At 46.0% G+C, this 21,977-nt stretch overlaps 1 long non-coding RNA gene across 1 annotated transcript in view; it reads right to left on the bottom strand.

Annotated features, from left to right (window-relative positions):
• The window catches only part of LOC308594672, a 35,710-nt gene extending 16,787 nt beyond the window's left edge, over positions 1-18,923 (bottom strand). The window contains exons 1-2 of the long non-coding RNA XR_014011547.1: positions 18,799-18,923; positions 16,738-16,773 (exon numbers count right to left, since the gene is read on the bottom strand). This is a non-coding gene — a long non-coding RNA (uncharacterized lncRNA). The remainder of the gene's footprint in view (positions 1-16,737; positions 16,774-18,798) is intronic.
• Between the last annotated feature and the right edge of the window lie 3,054 nt (positions 18,924-21,977).

Genomic DNA, 21,977 nt, shown 5'->3' with positions numbered 1-21,977 from the left:
ACGTCAAAGTGCAAGTAGATAAATAGGTACCGCTCCGATGGGAAGGTAAATGGCGTTTCCATGCGCTGCTCTGTATCGCCAGAAGTGGCTTAGTCATGCTGGCCACATGACCCAGAAGCTCTACGCCGGCTCCTTCGGCCAATAAAGTGAGATGAGCGCCACAACCCCAGAGTTGGCCATGACTGGACCTAATGGTCAGGGGTACCTTTAACTTTACCTTTACACATATGACAGTGACATACAGTGGTGTCTCGCAAGACGAATGCCTCGCAAGACGGAAAACTCGCTAGACGAAAGAGTTTTCCGTTTTGGAGGTGCTTCGCAAAACGAATCTCCTATGGGCTTGCTTCGCAAGACGACAATGTCTTGCGAGTTCCTGCTGGTTTTTCCCCCTCCCCCCTTTTTCTAAGCCGCTAAGCCGCTTATCAGCTGATCCGATCAGCATATAAGCTGCTAAAAGCCGTTAAAAGCCGCTAATAGCGCTAATCCACTAATCCGTCAATGGGCTTGCTTTGCAAGACGAAAAAACCGCTAGACGGATTCTTTTCGTCTTGCTAGGCACCACTGTATCGCAAAATTCACTGGCTAGTCCAGGCCAGGCTTCCTCAACCTCAGCCCTCCAGATGTTTTGAGACTACAATCCCCATCATCCCTGACCACTGGTCCTGCTAGCTAGGGATAATGGGAATTGTAGGCCAAAAACATATTGAGGGCCGAGGCTGAGGAAGCCTAGTCTAGGCACCCTTGCTGGCTTTCTACCTGCACACCTGCTATTGCTGTTTGAGTTAATTAATTTGGAACTAGGAGTTTGCTAGGTTCAAAAGTTGGGTTAGTGGCCTAACCTCCTTTCCCTGATGCTGAACTCACGCAGCTGCCTAACTTGCTTGCTGCATTGCTGCTTTGTCACTGGAGCCAAAATGATACACCCGCGAAGGCTCCCTTCCTAGGTTGCCCTACATTTATTGCGGCGACCGGATTTCTACAGGTGCTGTGTAAGCCAATTAGATCAGAAGGGCCTTGTTTGAAAAGTACAAAGGGGTGAGTAGAAATTTGAAACAGGGATGGATCTAGGTCAGTTTATCCCCCTGTGAATTGAGGTTTTTGTCAGGGGAGTGGAAAACGGGTGGTAATTAAGTGGGGATTTAAGGTGAGGATGTGGGAAGTTAAAGCCCCTCAAGGGATGCGTGAGTCTGACTCCTAGCGGAAGGTTGCAAACTGGACTAGTTTTTAAATGATTTTGAAACTAAATAAAGCACTGAGATTTAACTTGGACTGTGACAAACTGAAATTTAGCCTCAGCCTTCTATTTATATGCTGCACTTAATTAATCTTAAACCCATCTTTAAGCAAGGTTTGTTAAAATGCAAGTTACCTTCTAGTTTTAAAAACTCAACCAGATGTAGCCATGAACTGAAAGTTGAAACTTTTAAATTGGACTGAGGTTTATCCTAACACATAGCCTATGTGCTGTCCTTTTACAATCTAAGCTGAATATTACACTGAACTTGAGCTAAAAGCTAAGTCTGCACTTCATTTTAAGTTGGCTTTTCCACTAGCTAGGTCAGCGGTATGTCAAACTATATTTTAGGGTTGTGGGTTACTTTTAACCTCCTCTCCAAAAATTGGATATTGTCTAGGTTTCTGGTTGCAGTTTATTGTCTTTTTTTTATATAAAATTTTTATTGGTTTTACAAAATTTTTTAAAGACAAACAAACACCTAAAAAGACATACAAACACGTATAATTTCATAACATTTTTTCATAAACCTCTTTTCCGGGACTCCCCCATACCCCCCCTTTCTGCATTCCAATGTCCATAATTTTTTAGCAACTTCTAAGTATTCCTTTCCAAGCTCTGTCAGCTCTGGTTGCAGTTTATTGTCGCGTCTCAAGAGTGCCTAGCCAGGGCAGAGCTGAAAACTAAGTTTCCATAGGCTTATCTGCTAAGCGATCAGTTTTTAAAGGATTTGCCCCACTGAGATTTTGTTCCTGGACAGATCCTTTTTTTTTTTATAAAATTTTTATTGGTTTTACAAACTTTTTTAGAGACAAACAAACACTTAAAAAGACAAACATACACGTATAATATCATAACATATTTTCCTAAACCTCTTTTCTAGGACTTCCCCATACCTCCCCCTTTCTGCATCCCAATGTCCAAAATTTTTAGCAACTCCCAATTGTTACTTTCAATCTCTGTCATCCTAATCCTCTCTATGTTCTAATCTTATATCGCTGTATCCCTTTGTTTCTAGGAACCACAACACTTTAACATTCATTAAGTTTATGATAGTCCTTAAGATAGCTTTTAAATTTTCGCCATTCTTCTTCCACCGTCTCTGGACGTTCCTGGACAGATCCTGAAGCTGAGGCTCCAATACTTTGTCCACCTCATGAGAAGAGAAGACTCCCTGGAAAATACCCTGATGTTGGGAAAGATTTAGGGCACAAGGAGAAGGGGACAATGGAGGACGAGATGGTTGGACAGTGTTCTCGAAGCGACCAACATGAGTTTGACCAAACTGTGGGAGGCAGTGGAAGACAGGAGTGCCTGGCGTGCTCTGGTCCAGGGGGTCACGAAGAGTCGAACACGACTAAACAACAACAACAACACGGTGCTTTGAGTGTCCTTTATCTTTACCTTGCTTTTGGTGCCCATTGTTAAAGTTTTAGCTGATGCTTAAATAAAACAAATAAAGTCCCTTACAGAGCTGCCTAACTTGCTTGTTACCTTGACATTTTGTCACTGGGGCAGAAATGCTATGTCAACTGGAGTTGCCCTCTTGCCTGACAATACAATCATGTTGCAGCTCTTGCTTGGTTGCTCCACAACATACAGTGCCAGACTTACATATAAGCTAAACAAGCTATAGCTTAGGGCTCCACTCTCTTGGGGGCCCCCAAAAAAAATTAAAGGGGAAAAAAGACTGGATGTACATTTCCAAAATACAAGATAAAAAACAAATAAAATAAAACCTACATACAGCAACAGTATTTTGTGTTGTGTAGGCTCCTATATGTCAGTAATGGGCCCCGCCTGCTAGTCTGCTCCCTAAAATATCACTGGTTTGCCCATTTCTATATATAGGGTGCCTACACTATTAATCTACTTCTTATTTGCATTTGAGTTCAACAATTACTTTGATAAAATCCACATTTATGGATACCTATTGGGTCCATAAATTACCATATAGCATGTAAAAAGGTAAAGGTAAAGGGACCCCTGACCATTAGGTCCGGTCATGGCCGACTCTGGGGTTGCGGCGCTCATCTCACTTTATTGGCCGAGGGAGCCGACATACAGCTTCCGGGTCATGTGGCCAGCATGACTAAGCCGCTTCTGGCGAACCAGAGCAGTGCACGGAAATGCCGTTTACCTTCCCGCTGGAGCGGTACCTATTTATCTACTTGCACTTTGACTTGCTTTCACACTGCTAGGTTGGCAGGAGCAGGGACCGAGCAACAGGAGCTCACCCTGTCATGGGGATTCGAACCGCTGACCTTCTGATCGGCAAGTCCAAGTCCACAGCTCCATCCATGTCCCTATATAGCATATATTCAACACAAAAAAACAGTGGCAATTTGTTGTTGACAAAGGACAGCTGGACATATAAAGGGCTCCATTACCTTCAGTAGCTTAGGGCCTCATCAAACATAAATCTGGCCCTGATAACATACTTAATTTGTGAGGTAGCATGTTTAAATGCTCCTGAACACATTTGTGGGTGTGTGGGTGTGTGTGGAACATATTGTGCATCACACAAGCATGACAGAGAGAAGTATGTCTGTCCCTCATCCCCTGGAACTTCTGGAACTTTTCTTTTACTCATAAGAGTATAAGAACTGTTTTACTGTATACGACCAGAGGATCATCCTGAATTCTGTCCCAACAGAGATCAGTCAAATACGTTTGGCATTTGATTCCCCTTCTCCCTGATAAGCAAATGCACATAATTTCCTTCTTCTCCCCAGACTCTGGTCCTCTTTCTTCTCCTACATTTTCACTTCTTGGTAGGTACAGCATTTAAGAATTAATACATTTCATTATTGATCTATGCAGCTATATCTGGCATACGCAATGGTGAAGTGAAAGGTGTTCTCCATATTTTGTTATTGCCCTCCCCTGCTTTGCATCTAAACTCTCCTCTTACACGTATTTTTAGACACTAGTATGATGTGAAATATTATTGCTTTGGAAATGACAGGCAAGTCTATTTTGCTCGTTCGAGTGATGCACCAAGACAGAGAACCTGCTCTGTCATCCAACTTTGGCAGAGTACAAATACTGGATGGCAGAGCATGTATTTTAAGGTTTAAACAAAAGTGCTGAGAGCTGACTTTGCTAATTTATCAAAAGTGTCTCCTGCCCCCTCTTGGGATTTTTGTGGCTGGCAGTGATCGGGCTGCCTTTTCTGATACAAGCAGAAGTTTTGGAACCCAGACCATTTTATCATTTTGAAGTCTGCATTCGAGATGGTTCCAACTCTGCTGGCAGAGGCACCACTCTAGGTTTCAGCAGTGGGGAGGAGGGAATTGGTTCCAGTGTGGGATGGACAAAACTCACAGCAAGATTCTAAGGGGTGCGGTGCTTTTGGATAATTAAAATTAGTCTCCTCCCACCCCCTGCAGGTTATTTTAGCTGTATATAATTATTTTAATGTTACAATAACCAACAACGATTCTCTACGAACACATGTAGTCTAAAACACTGAATAGATAGCAAGATGTATACAGTACCTCCCACACAATTCTCTGACAGGTGTTGATTCTGACAACATACAATGTGAAAAAGAATGATGGGCCTTGGATGATATGGTCATTATCAGGCCTTGAATGCCAAGTGCTTTTGCAGAGTTGGCCAAGGATTACAGGGCATCTGGACCAACATACTGTTTTATGCCACAATCCTTTTAATTTATTTCATAAAACTTAAAGGTAAAGGTAAAGGGACCCCTGACCATTAGGTCCAGTCGTGACCGACTCTGGGGTTGCAGCGCTCATCTTGCTTTATTGGCCGAGGGAGCTGGCATACAGCTTCCGGGTCATGTGGCCAGCATGACTAAGCCGCTTCTGGTGAACCAGAGCAGCACACAGAAACACCGTTTACCTTCCCACTGGAGTGGTACCTATTTATCTACTTGCACTTTGACGTGCTTTCGAACTGCTAGGTTGGCAGGAGCAGGGACCGAGCAACGGGAGCTCACCCCAGCGCGGGGATTCGAACCGCCAACCTTTCGATCGGCAAGTCCTAGGCTCTGTGGTTTAACCCACAGCGCCACCCATCGACCCTCATAAAACTTACATGCTGCTTGATTGCAAAACAAACAAAAGCCCTTAAAGTGGTTGTGTTGGCCCCCTGATACCTGCATTCTAAACCCAATACTGTCCAGGGCACTGCAAGGCCATACTGTGTTTTAGATAGTCCAAGGGCAGTGGTACAAAACTTAGATATCAGTTGGCCATGGGGAGTGAAAAGAGAAAAGGATCAGAAAGTAAGGAGGTGTCAAATTTCAGGGGACATCAGAATGGCGTGGAGCAGATGGTTACTGACAGCTGGCCAAGCCCAACTTGAGTGGAGGCCTGAATCCAGGTTCTTGAGAAAATGACTAAAATGGGTTAAGTCAGCCTGGGTAGCTCTGCTGGTTACAGTGTGGGGCTGATAATGCCAAGCTTTCAGGTTTGATCCCTAACAACAACAACAACAACAACAACAATTTATTATTTATACCCTGCCCATCTGGCTGGGCTTCCCCAGCCACTCTGGGCGGCTTCCAACAAAGTATTAAAATACAGTAGTCTGTTAAACATTAAAAGCTTCCCTAAACAGGGCTGCCTTCAGATGTCTTCTAAAAGTCTGGTAGTTGTTCTTCTCTTTGACATCTGATGGGAGGGCATTCCACAGGGCGGGTGCCACTACTGAGAAGGCTCTCTGCCTGGTTTCCTGTAGCTTTGCTTCCCACAGTGAGGGAACCGCCAGAAGGCACTCGACGCTGGACCTCAGCGTCTGGGCAGAACGATGGGGGTGGAGATGCTCCTTCAGGTATACTGGGCTGAAGCTGTTTAGGGCTTTATAGGTCGACACCAACACTTTGAATTGTGCTCGGAAACGTACCGGGAGCCAATGTAGGTCTTTCAAGACGGGTGTTATGTTGTCTTGGCGGCCGCCCCCAGTCACCAGTCTAGCTGCCGCATTCTGGAATAGTTGTAGTTTCCGGGTCATATCAAAGGTAGCCCCACACAGAGCGCACTGCAGTAGTCCAAGCAGGAGATAACCAGAGAATGCACCACTCTGGTGAGACAGTCTGTGGGCAGGTAGGGTCTCAGCCTGCATACCAGAGGGAGCTGGTAGACGACCTCAAATAAATTTATCCCCCACACCTATCTCTAACGTACCGTATATTGTATTTTTGTGTGTGGAGAGAAACTTTGTTTATGCATGGAGGAACAGCTTCATTAGCACTGCATTAGGGCACAGGGGCCAAAATGGTGTGGGAACCACTTCCCTAAGAGTCCACTTCCTTAGCCTCTTCTGAAGCAGTGTACAGAACCACCATGCAATAAACCCAATCCTTCTAAAAAAAACCTGTACAGCAGCAGCTCTGAACTAGCATGTGGTCATTGCTTGGCAAATGCCTCCGTGCTAAGTTTAGCTTCATATTGATTGCAATTTGCCTTGGGATGTTTTGCATGGAGAAAGAGCCTGGAAATGGAAGATTATAATGTATTATTGCATTTACAGCATTGGTAATATTGAAAATCATTTCCTAATTTCCACAGGAATATTTTGGACACATTTTCTGAGCTAAATGGAGATATTAAGACGGGCACATTGGTTCCATTACAAGGGGGGAAACGAAGGATGTTGGTGTATCGGTATTGCAAAATAGTCAATTTGCTTCTTAAATTGGAAACTGTCAAGGCTCTGTAGAAATTAAACTTGTTTTTAGCTAGATTTTAAGATTAGATTAGTCCTCACTGCCTGCATACTTGAAATAAAATCATAAATGAATGCTGGATATAAACTGAAGATGATATATAAGAGCACCCACTTCAAGTTGTTTGCTAAAGTGTTTAACTTTTTATTAAATGAAGAACAAAGTTTCCAAGGTGCAGCAAAAGAGAGAGAGAGAGTAAAACAACTGGTTAAGTACTTCCAAAGAGCTCTCCATCAAGAAGACTGTGAGACAGCTCTCTCTTTGCACAGAGGAAAGAGCAGCACTGCTCAGACAGTGCAGCGTGACCTATATAAAGTCTAGGGTGGCAATCTAGCTCTCTCAGAATTAACTGGGATTTTGCCACGGTAGGTAGAAAATGGGTGGTGTGGAAAACAAATCAGCCTGGAACAAAACAGAAGGTCTGATCCCACTTCATCCTAAACACATTTGGGCACAATCCAATGTAAAATAAGCACTAGGGTCAGTGAAAACTCCCACCTGAAGCCCTGAACAGCCACTGACAGCCAGAGAAGACAATACAGTGGTACCTCAGGTTAAGTACTTGATTCGTTCCGGAGGTCCGTTCTTAACCTGAAACTGTTCTTAACCTGAAGCACCACTTTAGCTAATGGGGCCTCCTGCTGCCGCCGGAGCATGATTTCTGTTCTCATCCTGAAGCAAAGTTCTTAACCTGAAGCACTATTTCTGGCTGTAACCTGAAGCGTATGTAACCTGAAGCATATGTAACCCGAGGTACCACTGTACTGAGCTGGACAGGCCAATTGTCTGACACGGCATGAGTCATGGGAGTAGCCAGGATATATGTTAGTGGGGCAGGACTTGGGGAGGGGGGCAAAACTGAGCTATCTGCCACATGCTTGGTCAGTTAGTTAAGTATTTTTTTATTGATTAACTTGATTGGGGGGCAGCTGCCCCCCTGCCCCCCGGCTATGCTATAAATCTCAGGAACAGAGGAAGCTGCCTCAATACTGGTTCAAACCTTGGTGCATCTAGTTCTATGCTGACTTTCAGAGGGTGTCCAAGATTCTCTCCATTAGGGTTCTCTCTCAGGTCTGAGGGGTTTGGCGTTTCCCCTCAGGTGCCCCGTGGAAAACAAACTTTTTTACCGCTGAATCGCAGCAAATGGGGACCTGCGGAAAATCTGGTGGCTCTTTTGTCTGATTCAGCCCTAAGCGAAAGGTTGATACCAAACCATGCCTTTAAAAACAACAACACAAGGAGGCAGGGGTAATTATTTTGCATTGGAAAGCAATCTGGAGAAGAACGTTGCAGTCTGATAGGTCCCACCCTTGAGCTCCCAGGTTTTGCTGCCACTATCACCACCTGAGCGTTAGGAGAAAGTGGCAACACTATATTATGGATAGGAATGAACAAAGGGGATCTGTGGTGCAATGGGTCAGTGTGCCTGGCTGCCAACCAGGAAGAAGAGGAGTTTGGATTTGATATCCCGCTTTATCACTACCCGAAGGAGTCTCAAAGAGGCTAACATCCTCCTTTCCCTTCCTCCCCCACAACAAACACTCTGTGAGGTGAGTGGGGCTGAGAGACTTCAGAGAAGTGTGACTAGCCCAAGGTCACCCAGCAGCTGCATATGGAGGAGCGGGGAAGCGAACCCGGTTCACCAGATTATGAGTCTACCGCTCTTAACCACTACACCACACTGGCCCTGGCATGGTTCAAGGCCACCCAGGGACGGCTGTGGGCTGGATTCCTGCATCCACAGAGGTTTAGAGTAGATGACCCTGGAGGTCCCTTCCAACTCTACAATTCTCTGATTCTCTGATCCCACCAGCATTAACTCGGATGAAATCTGGACAAATGCTGTCTTTGCCTACAGCATATGGCGTGGCTTGATGCTTAAACTGCTGATTGTAAAGATCTGAGCTGTCAGGTGTCAAGGCTAGCAGTCTCGGAGTGCATCCGCATCAATGTCAGGAATCACTGAATGGAAGCAAGTCTGGGGGAGGTGAAGCAAAGCAGGCACTGGGCAGGTAGACAGGTATGTCCAGAAGCAGGCATAAGGAACTGCAGGTCAGGTTTGGACCAAGAGCCAGGCTGCTCAGCCCAGGGAAGCAAGCACTGGTCTAAGGCTTTAATGATGTAGCTTGTATCTAATGTTGCATACATGGAGACCCACTCGTGCAATGCGACTTGCCCTTCCCCTCCCTCAGCCCTCTCTGTGCCAACCCCCTGAAACGGATATTGAGGGTGTGCAGGAAGTTTCAGAGTTGAGGAAATGCATTTTCCATTTTGGAAGTCTGCTTTGCTGGATACAGCCCTACGTGTCTATACAAGACTCTCCCAACTGGGTTTCATGACCGCAAAGCTGGTGTGGTACCCGCTTTGATATGGAGACTTGAGATTATGAGGTTCCAGTCTTTCCTTCTGTATCTGGAGAGCGGGTTTGCCCCCCACCCTCACCGAGAACAGTTGACCCTGGTTTACAGCAGTGGGTTTCAGATTTTTCCCGAGGAAACTTGAGACTTCCTCGGAGCTTATTTCATACCATCCAACATTTCTCTCATGAATATAGGGGTGTCCTCTTCCATACCCTGCAATGTTTCTCCAATGAAAATAGGGACATCCTTAGGAAACGCGAGGGACACAGGTGGCACTGTGGTCTAAACCACAGAGCCTAGGGCTTGCCAATTAGAAGGTTGGCTGTTTGAATCCCCGCAACGGAGTGAGCTCCTGTTGTTTGGTCCCTGCTCTTGCCAACCTAGCAGTTCGAAAGCACGTCAAAGTGAAAGCAGATAAATAGGTACCACTCCGGCAGGAAGGTAAACAGCATTTCCGTGCGCTGCTCTGGTTCACCAGAAGCGGCTTAGCCACATGACCCGGAAATTGTCTGTGGACAAAGGCTGGCTCCCTCGGCCTATAGAGCGAGATGAGCGCCGCAACCCCAGAGTCGTCCGCAACTGGACTTAACAGTCAGGGGTACTGTTACCTTTAAAGGAAAAGCGGGACATTCCAGGATCAAATCAGAAACTGGGACAGCTTCTGTAAATCTGGGACTGTCCCTGGAAAGTAGGGACACTTGGAAGGCCTGTCACTGGGGTGCTTTAGTGTGAGGGTTTGTAATGCTGGACCAACTTTCCTGAAATATAGCTCACTCATTACAACCAGTGAAATCAGAAGTTACAGAGGAGCATTGAATGTATTCCTGATGGAGTTCTCCCTTCACATTGGTTGACGCTGAGGCTTCTCAGTGCCCCGTGTGACATGAAAGTGTGATAGGAATTTTATGGTCTTAGATATATGGTAATGTTCATAAGTGTACCAACCAAGCACATACATAGATCAGCACAGGAAGGCCAACCTGGAACCATTTTGATTCCTAAACTGAGCAAATGTTTTCTCTGCAAGGTCAAAGTGGAAAAGCCTCCCCATTGTCTTTTCCTTCACAAATCCTGTCTTAAGGGTATGCCTGTGTTTGAATAAGGTGTGAGCCTGTGACCTGGCCCAGGAACTAAGTATTTATCACTACAAAAGAATGGCCAGGCTCCCCAGGCAATCCAATCAAGTAACCTGCCAGACAGGAGATAAACAACAGCAGGAGAAAAACAATATTCAAATTTCTATTTTAGAACACCTTTTCTGTGATGTAGGTGTGATGTATCTGAGGGGTGGTCTTAGGTTACACCCCTCCTGTGATGTATGTATGATGTTTCTGGGGGTGGTCTAGATCTACAGGGTGGCAATTTCGAAAGTCTTTATAAGGCCTTGCACACCATTTTTCGGGGTCCCTCCTCTCTCCTGCGGGTGAGGGGAGCACCCTGTTGCAACAGATCAATAAAGGCCAAGCCTACAGGCTGCTGTTTTGGTCCCAGCTCCTGCCCACCTAGCAGTTCGAAAGCACCCCTAAGTGCAAGTAGATAAATAGGGACCGCTATATAGCGGGAAGGTAAACGGCGTTTCCGTGTGCTGCGCTGGTGCTGGCTCGCCAGAGCAGCTTCGTCACGCTGGCCACGTGACCTGGAAGTGTCTCCGGACAGCGCTGGCCCACGGCCTCTAGAGTGAGATGAGCACGCAACCCTAGAGTCGGACATGACTGGCCCATACGGGCAGGGGTACCTTGACCTTTTTATCCTGGTTGGTGTCTTTGTTTTTTGTCCAAGGGAGCCCTCGGATTTTTCCGTTAACAAAAGTGCCCCCAGAATCATCTGCAGTGCATCAGGCAAAGATGTCAATGGAGAAATGGGGTTCCTTCAAAATTTTAAGAGGATTCTGTAGATGTTTTTGGTTCACAGGCAGGTAACATGTCCTTAGGGTGGACGAAGCAGCCAAGAGTCCCTCATATTGCCTGAGATTGCAGATCTCTCATTTCCACCCTCTGTAAATCACTCCTTGAATATGGAAACAAAGACGCTGAATGAGTGAATCAAGGAGCTGTTATCCCAACATACTTGATTGTGTAAATTGTCCAAAATAACACACAGTTCTGCTCATTGCAAACAAAGCAGGAAGTAATCGCCAGGCATCAAAATCAAATCACGTGTAATAAGATCGTAATCCTATGCCCATTTACCTGGGGGTAAACGGCATTGAACCCAGTGGGATTTACTTCTGAGTAGAAGTGTATAGGGCTGTGCTATTAAGACATCTCATTGTCTAAGGAAAATTATAATTATTTAAAGAAAGAAAAACCCTAAAGACAGGTTTCTGCTGCCTCCTCGCAGTATCTGACAGCACAAAAAAGAGAAGAAAACACAAATCCGGCCACAATAATGTAAATGCTTAAGGTACAATTCTCTCATCTTTTAGAAGATTATTAGCTTATATGAAAGGGGCCATAGCAATATACATACAGAGCGATATTGAAAAGACAATGATGTGATTTGAGAGAGAGAGAGAGAGAGAGAGAGAGAGAGAGAGAGAGAGAGAGAGGGGAGAGGGAGGGGGAAGCCCAACCCTCTGATCTCAAAAGCAGCAGATGAGACAGATAAAGTGCAGACCTTGATGGCAAACCTAGCAGGGAACTTTTATGCATATATAAAAGCAATTATAAAGGTGTTTGATATATTTTGGGGGCATTAAAGCAAGCCAATTAGTCTAGTTTCTTTTCTTTTCTTTGCAAAAATCCTATACGTAACACTGAGCAAACGACCTAAAATGAAGTTCAGGGAAAACAAACAAACAAGCAAACAAACAAAAAAAAACAGGGCAAAGTGGGAGGGCGAGCATGTGTATCTCCTTTAAAATGTGCTGGAGCAGGACAGCTGAGATGGCAAAACCCAAGCTTCCCTCTCGATTCTTTTACAACTTGTGACAGCTTTCGAATGCAATTGACACAGAGACACCCAGTGCTGGAAAATTCCTTGAGGGCCTAGGATAGAAGCTGAGCTTGTATCTTATTGCAAGGCCAAGGTACAGCCTCGTTGGGCTGCTGGTAAGGGATGTGGTGTCAGTCCTGGATGCATCCCCGTGCTTTTGGGTTACACCTGAGGAATGCTGTTTGTTTGGACTAGACATTTGTTTCTGTCCGAAACCAGGAGAGTTCAAGGGAACACAAATATACCAGAGGATGTTAGACTCCCTTTCGTTTGCACTGTTGCTGTCATGCACACATTACACACAACAGGCTCCCCAGCCCATAACTGCCTTTGCTGTCGTCATCACCCCTTAAACCTTGCCTCAGAGGGCAGTTTGCACTCTTGGTTCCATTCAGAACATCCATTCACTCTGGATGTTTTCCTGCCACTGTTTAAATCAGGAACCCCCTTTAAAAATACGGGCTGATTTCCATGCATGTTTATCTGATCTTTGTGCCCTGGCTTGTTCTCAACTCCCTTCTGAAGCATATGAGGTAAAGGAAGAGGAAAGCATATTTTTTTTCAGGAGGTGAAATGTGAATTTCACCACTGAGTAACTCATTAAAACAATTGACCTCAGGGGTTTCCCCTCACACTTAAGCCACAATGACCCTACCCAAACAAGGGCTCTTCCCAAGTCATGGAATCTTTTTCGGGATTCTCTAGTGATGCACATGCCTTACTCCTATTCCCTGCATTGAACTGTAATTTGTTTAATTTCAAAAGGGGAATGCTGGTGATTGTCTGAAAAACATGGCTAGCAGCCCTGGTGAGGCTTGAATTCCAGATCTCTAAAGCCCAAGTGTCTCTGGCTGTTAACCAGAAGGTTGGTGGTTCGAGCCAAGGACGGCTGTGGGCAGGATCCGTGCACTGCATGGGGTTGGACCCTACAATTCTATTATTCTGTGTTTGATGAGGATTTCAAATGCCAGAATATGAGCTGGCTTATTCAGATTGAAGGAATCTAATATATAAAAAAGGTAAAGGACCCCGGACGGTTAAGTCCAGTCAAAGGCGACTATGGGGTTGCGGCACTCATCTCGCTTTCAGGTTGAGGGAGCTGGCGTTTGTCCACATGACTAAACCACTTCTGGCGCAACGGGACACAGTGATGGAAGCCAGAGTGCATGGAAACGTTATCTACCTTCCCGCTGGAGCGGTACCTTTTTATCGACTTGCACTGGCGTGCTTTCAAACTGTTGGTTGGCAGGAGCTGGGACAGAGCAACAGGAGCTCACCCCATTGTGGGGATTCGAACCATCGACCTTCTGATTGGCAATTCCTAGAGGCTCAGTGGTTTAGACCACAGTGCCACCCGTGTCCCTTTTATTATATATATATGAACTGAATGGTGTTACAGGCTATATTTATAGAGGACTACTGAGCCTAGGGCTTGCCAATCAGAAGGTCGGCGGTTCGAATCCCCGCGACGGGGTGAGCTCCTGTTGCTCGGTCCCAGCTCCTGCTAACTTAGCAGTTCGAAAGCATGTCAAAGTGCAACTAGATAAATAGGTACCACTCCAGCGGGAAGGTAAACGGCGTTTCCGTGCACTGCTCTGGCTTCACCAGAAGCGGCTTAATCATGCTGGCCACATGACCTGGAAAAACTGTCTGCAGACAAACGCCAGCTCCCTCAGCCTATAAAGTGAGATGAGCACCGCAACCCCTGAGTTGTTTGTGACTGGACTTAACTGTCAGGGGTCCATTACCTTTACCTTTATAGTGACTCTTGCAAATCAGGGATTAGGAGGATAGGCTTCCAGATCACAGGGTGGGCAGTTCAGATTCAGCCCTTTTTTCTTTTTAGAAATTTGGGACTCAGTTCAACCCCACTGTCCATGGTTTGCTGCCCATGCTGCCTTGAACATCAGCAGGTTCAACAGTGCAGAGGGGCAGCAACACACCATGTAGGGACAGAAGACAATGCAGGAAGTTTGTAGAGCTGGCATTGCATTTGGAGGAGCAACTTGTGAATCCAAGAAGGGGCATGGGCAGAAGAGAAACAATGTGAGACTAAGGTGTGGGTGACACTGGCATCCGTCCCTGCCCAGCTTATGTTAAATAACTATTTTGCAACATTAAGGTATAGCTGCATGACAGACCTGTATATGAACCTTGCGAATTATAGTTCCGGAGATTGATGAGATCTCTTGCCTAACCAATTCTTATGCTAGTTACAGGAATACCATCTCCAGGGCTTATGAGGGACAGGAAACAACTACTAACTCAGCTTGTCTCTTGGTGCAATATGTCCTTGAAGTTCCAGTAAATACAAATTATGGGCAAAATTCAGACAGACCTAATTGCTTTTCTGTCCCATTGATTTCAGCTGGAGGGCGGGAGGCAAGGCAGGGGAGAAGGAGAGTTCTTTCCCTCTCACCCGTGCCCCCTTATTGCGTATAATTTGCCCCCGTGTCTCACTTTTAGCCAAATAAATAAACATTGCTGTGCCTCCATCTCAGCTTGCTCATTCCTGAGCAACTTGGAGGAAGGGTGGGGTGTGTATGGAGGACATTATTATTATTTTCCTTGAAAAATACTTCAAATGTGCACACTGGCACTTTCCTCATTTGAAGTTGCCTTTGAAATACTCATTTAGGGGTCTAATAATTTCTACAGCTCATTTGCTGGAAACATGAACAGCGGCTAAGGCACCATCAGATGCTCACACTCAGTGCAGTGCTAATCTTAACTGGCCAAGGGGAAGTATTTTATAGAGTAGCTAATCATCTCCTTCCAGAAAAAGTGGTAGTTCAGGGAGAGCTGGTCCTTCTTTCTCTCTCTCTTTCTTTTTTACTCTATAAATTGATCCCTGTTCCTTTCATCCCTCAGTACGTTGAACTTGTAGAGAGCAGTGAGGCCCCACTGGACTAATATGTAATGAAACACTCAACAGGGTTTGCCTTGCCACAGTTCCTCTGTTAGGTATGCTCCCATAATCTACGTGGTGGAAATCTTGCTCAGTAAACGCTGCAGTACAAACAAGCGGCCTGTTTGCTGATTCAGAATGTGCTGTCCCAACCGTTGTCTCTGTGATGCCTCCCCCCCCCCTCCCCGCCGCCGCCAATGCTTACAAGCCCACATGGAGTCGTGTCCTGATCTTTGGACTTCTGACTGATCGCTGGCCAAACAGTGTTGTGATGAGGTGAACCCTGGCATACTTTCTAAAGGATTCCAAACAAATCCATCCGAGTTTCCTAATAGGAAATCAAAACGGGCTTTTGTCGTAGGAAACTGAACCAAGCTCCAAATGGGGGAAGATTTAAGAAAGGATAACAAAAAGAGCATTGCGTCATTTTAATTATTTATTAATGTGTGTGCAACAGATAGGGGTGTGTGGGGTGTTAGGGGTGGGGTATTACCTCTGGTGGGGGACATGTTGTGCCAGTTCTGGGGTAGTTTGGTCCCCAGCCTGCACTCAACTGTCACCTGAAGCTCCTAGTTGTTGTCATGAGCAGGGGCTGCTTACCTTCCTTATATATGTATGTATGTATGTATGTTGCAATGCGCTCAATGTGCAGTGGCGGAGCTTCATGCGTGTCCTGGGGACATGGAACACCACCCACAGGAGCGTGGCGCGTGTCCTGGGGGTGTGGCACACCACCTGCGGGGGCGTGGTGCCCCGTGCAGGGGGGGCAGCCTCAATGGCACCCCACCGGGATTGCGCTGCCGGGGGCAGTGCGCTCCCCCGCCCTCCTCGTCCTCCACCAGTGCCTACGTGGGGCTACCTTTGAAGGTGACCCGGAAACTACAACTACTTCAGAATGCGGCAGCTAGACGGGTGACTGGGAGTGACCGCTGAGACCATATAACACTGGTCCTGAAAGACCTACATTGGCTCTCAATACGTTTCCGAGCACAATTCAAACCGTTAAAGCCCTAAATGGCCCTAAATGGCCTCGGCCCAGTATACCTGAAAGAGTGTCTCCACCCCCGTCATTCAGCCTGGACACTGAGATCCAGCGCCGAGGGCCTTCTGGTGGTTCCCTCACTGTGAGAAGTGAAGTTGCAGGGAACCAGGCAGAGGGCCTTCTCGGTAGTGGTGCCCGCCCTGTGGAATGCTCTCCCACCAGATATCAAGGAAATAAACAACTATGTGACTTTTAGAAGACATCTGACGGCAGCCCTGTTTAGGGAAGCTTTTAATATTTGATGAATTATTGTATTTTAATATTTTACTGAAAGCCACCTGAGTGGCTGGGGAAACCCAGCCAGATGGGCAGGGTATAAATCATCATCATCATCATCATTTGGAACATCCCATTTTGGGGCTCCATATTCTCACACAAGTCATGTGACGCGCCTGAGAGCATGGCATGGCAAACGTGGCTTGGTTTTGGGCCATGACATTTTGGAGGGTACGATATAGTCACTACCACACTTCCACCACGCTTGTATTGAACATCATGGTATTTGTGACAAGAAACAGAAATTTTCAGTGTACCACAGAATAAAGTTGGATCTCTTACTTGAGTTTGTGTCGCTTTAAGATCTTGGCTGTCTTCCTAAAAAGAAAAGTGGGGGTGGGGGGGAGGGAGAGGATTTGCAAAGCTACATAACATCAACGGACAAACTTCCGTGAACATTATCTCATATGGAAATAATGGTACACCCCATTAATTACCCTCTCCGAGGAAAAGAAGGGGGGAATTTGTTATAAAATCAGTCCATAAGACAGAAAGTCCCAGGCATCTATTATAGAATTTACTCCTGACATAGCACATTAAAATCTGAGGAGGAAAACCCAATTTTACTGTAAAGTCAGCAAAATGCCACAGAACTAAAAACTCATGCCTGCATCCTACTAAACAGGGTGACAGTGAGTAACGCCCCTAACAATCACATTGGCCTTAAAGCTATCAGAGTTTTTATAGCCAGGCATTCTTCTTATTCCAGCCTCTCATATATGCACTGCAGCACTGTTGTTGTTTTTAAGGCTTTGGTGAAATACTGGAGTTTTCATTTAAACCTTCAGGTCCTTTACACTTGGTGAATGGATGCAACAAAGGCAGAGCATAAAAGAAATCCACTCTTCAGGTGGGCCATTACAAAGCAGAGAAAAGACTTGACTTGACGTGCCAAACAATTCATTCACCTCCAGGTAAATTAGCAGAGCTGGGAGTATGAGATGGCGCCCATGGCACCCATTTTTTCAGAAGCTACAAGCCTGGGAAGCCACTCCTGGAAGAATAGGAGCCAACAACCTAGAATTGTCTTGCAAGTTGTGCAGAATAAGCCTGGGACAAACCCCCTCAATGTCCTTAGAAAGAGTGTTCTCCTTAATAGAGAACGCGGGTTGCGGTGGCATCTGCTAGGCCACCCCTCTGTTGCTGGGCAGAATTGGAAGGTTGGCCTGTGGCAATGATTGGATGGTCGAGTTGCTGGGGCAATTTGTGTGTTGCAATTTGGTGGGAGGGATTTAAGGCTTTATATCCTGTGCACGAAGGGACGCGGGTGGCGCTGTGGGTTAAACCACAGAGCCTAGGGCTTGCCGATCAGAAGGTCAGCGGTTCGAATCCCTGCAAAGGGGTGAGCTCCCGTTGCTCAGTCCCTGCTCCTGTCCACTTAGCAGTTTGAAAACACGTCAAAGTGCAAGTAGATAAATAGGTACCGCTCTGGCGGGAAGCTAAATGGCATTTCCGTGTGCTGCTCTGGTTTGCTAGAAGCGGCTTAGTCATGCTGGCCACATGACCTGGAAGCTGTACGCCGGCTCCCTCGGCCAATAAAGAGAGATGAGCGCCGCAACCCCAGAGTCAGTCACGACTGGACCTAATGGTCAGGGGTCCCTTTACTTTTACCTTTATCTTGTGCACACAGCTTTGGAACTTGCTCTTTTCCTGAGTGCATTGGAACACCTGCCCACCCGCCCTGTAATTAGGGGTTTTTGCATTGACCTTACTATGCCTGTCATGGGGTCGTCTGCAGTTGGGGCAGGGGCATGGTAGGAATTTTGTCCATCTGACTGATTGGCTAGGCCATTTGGTTTTTGCCTACTGCGTAGCAAATCTTCACAACTTGTAGGTTGCGGTTAGGCATTGGTTAAAAATTGGTTGGAGAAGGGGTAAGGATTGGCTGGGCCTGCCCCTCTGATGCTGCTTCGGAAAGGGAATTCCGTTAAAGGAATCCAGGGGTTTGCCATGCTTTCGTCCGAATCCCTGGAAAGGGGCTAGGGCCGGCAAACCCTGGGGAGCATGCGGGGAGAAGTGAGGGCCTGTGCCTCAGCTCCATTTCTCCCCAGTATTGTTTTCCCTTGCTGGCTTTCGGTGGTGCCCAGAGGTCAGTTCTGTCCCCAGGCGGGAGGGACAGATAGCCTTAACCAATGCCTAAGCAACCACTAACAATCATGTATGTTAATAAAGTTGTGGCCAAAATTATGCCAAAAACCTTAAACAAAAATTATGAGTTATTTGAGGGGTGGCTTGGGGACCTCAACATGCAACAGTCTAACAGTCTAATAGGGACCGCTCTTCTGCTTTCAGGAGCGAGGGAAGAAATTTCTCTGAAATTTTGGGCAAGCGAATGCTTCTTACCTGGTCCTGGGCCTTCTCAGGAATTCCAGTCAGCAGGAAGATGTGTAGAGAGATTTGCACAGCATCCTGTTGGTCATGCATCCCTGAATTCTTGGAAATGGTGCCATGTGACGTGGCATTGCTCCTAAGGCAATAAAAGAAACGTACTGGGAGCCAATGTAGGTCTTTCAGGACTGGTGTTATGTATTCTCATCAGGGCAGTTAAGGGGTACGCTCTGCAGGAAATAGTGAGATAACCTGCATTTTCACAATTGAACAGGTGTTTGCAGCCACAGCAACATTGATAACTATGGTGTGTGTGTGTGTGTGTGTGTGTGTGTGTGAGAGAGAGAGAGAGAGAGAGAGAGAGAGAGAGAGAGAGAGAAAGAGAGCATGTGCGATGGGGGATGCAAAATAAGAGAAAGGAGAAGGCATGGAAATGGGTCGAGTTCGTGTGCGGGGGCAGTTGAGCAAATGAAAGAAGGAGGAAGAGAAAGAGGAAAATAGGTGAAGGTGGAAATGAGGGGTTGTTGCAAGCACAGGGAGAGTATGAGGCATAGGAATGGGGTGAAGATGTAAGCAAGGGCATGAAAGGGTCTGGAGAACAGAAAGGAATTGTTTCTTTATAATTTAGTGGAAGGTGAAAGGGGTGTTTAGTAGAAGTTTGTGGGAGAAGATGCAGGAGGTGGCCTGTGTGCAAGGGGGATTGCACAAAAGTGGGGAGGCATGGGGTGAAGGTAGAAACAGGAGTGCAACGTGGGGTTGCAGAATAGAAGAGAGAAGTGGTTTCAGAAAGGGTTCTGGGAAAGGTGAAAAGGGAGCTAAGTAGTTGCGTGGATTGTGAAGCTCTGGAGGTTAGCGTGGGGACAGTGATGGGGTGTCTGGCAAGTGGGACAAGAGGGGTACAGCTCCTAGTACAGTCAATACAAACACAAGATTAATAATATTCAGAATAGTCACCAGTTATGAATACACATTTCTTAATATTTCAACTTATGCATTAGTAAAAGGTAAAGGACCCCTGACAGTTAAGCCGAGTCATGAACGACTCTGGGGTTGTGGTGCTCATCTCGCTTTACTGGCCGAGGGAGCCGGCGTACAGCTTCCGGCCAGCATGTGGCCAGCATGACTAAGCCGCTTCTGGCGAACCAGAGCAGTGCAGGGAAATGCCATCTACCTTCCCGCCGGAGTGGTACCTATTTATCTACTTGCACTTTGATGTGCTTTCGAACTGCTAGGTTGGCAGGAGCTGGGACCGAGTAATGGGAGCTCACCCCATTGCGGGGATTTAAACCGCCGACCTTCTGATTGGCAAGCCCTAGGCTATGTGGTTTAGACCACAGCGACACCTGCGTCTGTGTAGAATCACTCCTGATCCTTTACTCATCTAGATAGGCTAAAATGCTTGAGATGACAATAGCAGATTGTACAAGCTTTCCGGCCTTGGAAAGACCTTCTGAGACCCCTGAAAGCAAAGTGTAAGACTTGTTGACATCACAGAGCTACAAGGGCTTATAATAACGTAATGTTGTCCATTTCAAAGATCCCTCGTGTATCAGAACCTTCACAGTGCTCATAAAACGTCATCTGCAGGAGTCAAACCGTCTTCGCTTCTCAATTACTGTAGTTTTCCATGGCTTCCGAGGACGGCCTATTAAGTATTCAGTGTCAAGGCACACCATGCTGTTTCTTGTACCGACTTCTGACACACTCATTAGCTTAGACTCTTGGAGTTTCTGATTATGTCCCTGATAGTCAGAAAAGCCACTAATAGGAGGTAATGAAAAGGAATAAAAACAGCGAGTCAGGGTGTAGGAATTCCATTTCGGAAGACACTCTGCATTCACCTATGATGGCCTGTGGTCATTTTAGTTTGGACACGGCATACCACTGGGCTGCCAGGTTCAATATACATGGAGTCCAGCTGCAAGTGGCTGAAATGAGGCCTCCATGATTTGATCATTTAGACAAGAAAGGAAATTGTCACTTTCATTTCAGAATAATGGCTTTTGAATAACAGAACTGCCTATTATTTCCTACCCACACCCCAATCCAATCTATACACTCTTAACCAAGTAGGAGAAGTGTGAGGGAAGAGAATCAACAAATCTGAATGGTCTATATGGACTGTTCGGTGAAGGCTGGTCCAAAGTCCTCCCAAGGAGAATTTTGAGCATTTTAATGCACACAAAAATAATCTCAAAGCCACATACTCTTTCCCATTTCTCACACACTTTACAGTTCAATTTGAACTCAGAGAAGACCTGCAAATGTTTCCATTAATCTGCTGTTCTCTGGCCAATCAGGTCTTTTGGATTAGGATTGGCTAATCCAAAAGGTAGCTATGACAAAGTGCCCCTTTCCATATATCTCTGGGCAGAAAAAAATATGTGAAATTTGAGAAGTAGTAGGACTGCCAGGTCTTTGGCCCTGGTTGTACTGTTTTCCCATCCCTTTTGTTGTTATAAGGCAAGTCCAGTCTTTCTGTTGGATGAGGAAGACTGATTTAAGAGCAGTCCTGAGCAAGGTATGGCGAGAAAATGAGAACAATTTAGCCACACCTCTTTAACTCCTTTGGTCACATGATCTCCTAGCAGCCCCACCAGGGCTAAGAGGGCACCAGCCACCATTGGGACCGCTTGCAGCATGATATTGTTATCAATCATCCAATAGAAAGCAGCTAAGATTAAACTGATGAGTTGGTGCATACACACACACACACATACACACACAGAGAGTGGTACCTTGGGTTAAGTATTTAATTCGTTCCGGAGGTCTGGTCTTAACCTGAAACTGTTCTTAACCTGAAGCACCACTTTAGCTAATGGGGCCTCCCACTGCCGCCATGCTGCCGGAGCACGATTTCTGTTCTCATCCTGAAGCAAAGTTCTTAACCTGAAGCACTATTTCTAGGTTAGCAGAGTCTGTAACCTGAAGCCTCTGTAACCTGAAGCGTATGTAACCCGAGGTACCACTGTATATATATACCAAAACTAACATTGAGCAAAGTTGTGCCAAAGTTAAGCATGTTTGATTTCTTGGAACAAATAGAAAAAGGTGTTTAGTTTTGCCTAGATCCCATCCATTTAAAAAAACAACTTTTTATACCTTTTCCATTTAGAAAAGGGAGCAAAAGCACTGACCTGTTGGATCAAAGCAATCCAAGTCCAGTTTTCGTTTTCAACAGCAGACACCTATAT

The sequence above is a fragment of the Podarcis bocagei genome (genome assembly GCF_964188305.1).
Source record: "Podarcis bocagei genome assembly, chromosome: 9".
In the NCBI taxonomy this organism is placed as follows: domain Eukaryota; kingdom Metazoa; phylum Chordata; class Lepidosauria; order Squamata; family Lacertidae; genus Podarcis; species Podarcis bocagei.
Note: the sequence above shows the minus strand (reverse complement) of the source record. Positions and strands in the feature narration are given on the sequence as shown.